Raw genomic sequence first — 1479 nt, 5'->3', positions numbered from 1 at the left:
CAAGTTTCACAACATCTTTCCGATAGGAAGGAGACCAGAATTGCACACAATATTCGAACAGTGGCCTAACCAATGTCCTGTACAGCCGCAACATGACCTCCCAGTTCCTGTACTCAATACTCTGACCAATAAAGGGACGCATACCAAACGCCTTCTTCACTATCCTATCTACCTGCAACTCCACTTTCAAGGAGCTATGAACCTGCACTCCAAGGTCACTTTGTTCAGCAACACTTCATAGGACCTTATCATTAAGTGTATAAATCCTGCTAAGATTTGCTTTCCATAAATGCAGCACCTCCGCATTTATCTGAATTAAACTAAACCCCTGAAGTATACAGAAACAGTAAAGATTTTGAAAAGTATACACAGCTTAGTTTATCTGATTTTCAGTTTGATAAAAAGCACAGACAATGCTTCTGTATTGAATAAGAATTATTATTTATTTCAAGTATTTCGACTTCAGCTAGGTTAAACATTTAGAAACCATTGGAATATAAAACTGTGAATTGAAACTCTAATCCCTTATAAACTCCTCGTTACACACAGACAAATAAACAGAAATAAGTATGAGTATTCAAATGCAAGCATTCTGTGCAGATGCAGAATTTGCGTGCCTGTGTCTATAAGCCAAGTGACTTGCAAGTTCTTGACATCTCTGATCTTCAGAGTGAAGTGCTGAAGGTTTGAACTCGTATCCAACAGCATCATGATGATGTGGTGAAGCTGGTGGTTTGTCAATGCCAACCCAAACAGGTGAGGTTTCGAGGACGGTGGTGGCCATGGAACATGAATGGACATTGTTGCAAAGTAACATTTGGATGTTGTCCAGGATGAACATTTAGAGAGCTACAACTGCCAGGTAACCACACTAGTTTGCTCACTCCTGGGACAGAGTTGCCTTCAATTCTCTTGGGTATCAAACATGGAGGCCGGAAAGACATTTAATTGAATGGGGGATGATGTTGAATCTACAAAGCTGCCACCTTCCCACCTCGGACAGAGTTGGGACCTGACTGGAAAATGCCATAGTCAACCTCTCCACCTTATCATTAACTGGGATCCTTAAGTGGCAATTGATGACCAGTTAAGGGCCTCCATTTGCTGACACTTACCTGCCCCTTGTCTGTCGCTAAGTGACATGCACACCAGGAAGAGATGTGGTGGCCAAAGGTTCTCAATGTCTTATCAAGAGTAGCAGAAGTGTGAAGAGGAAATGCTACTGAGAAGTACCCTCCTGCTCATCCTGCTGCAGCCCTATACCTCTCGCCCTACAATCCCCACCCCAAGAAACTCTTGCTGACATTACCACCTCTGGCAGGTAATCATGCCCACAGTGCTGGGATCTGTTACCTGCCCTTCATGCATCAGTTAGAACTATCTCTTAGAGTCATAGAGTCATAGAAATGTACAGCATGGAAACAGACCCTTTGGTCCAACCCATCCATGACGACCAGATATCCCAACCCAATCTAGTCC

Source organism: Chiloscyllium plagiosum, chromosome 1 (assembly GCF_004010195.1).
Source record: "Chiloscyllium plagiosum isolate BGI_BamShark_2017 chromosome 1, ASM401019v2, whole genome shotgun sequence".
Lineage (NCBI taxonomy): Eukaryota > Metazoa > Chordata > Chondrichthyes > Orectolobiformes > Hemiscylliidae > Chiloscyllium > Chiloscyllium plagiosum.
This window is presented reverse-complemented; position numbering follows the sequence as displayed.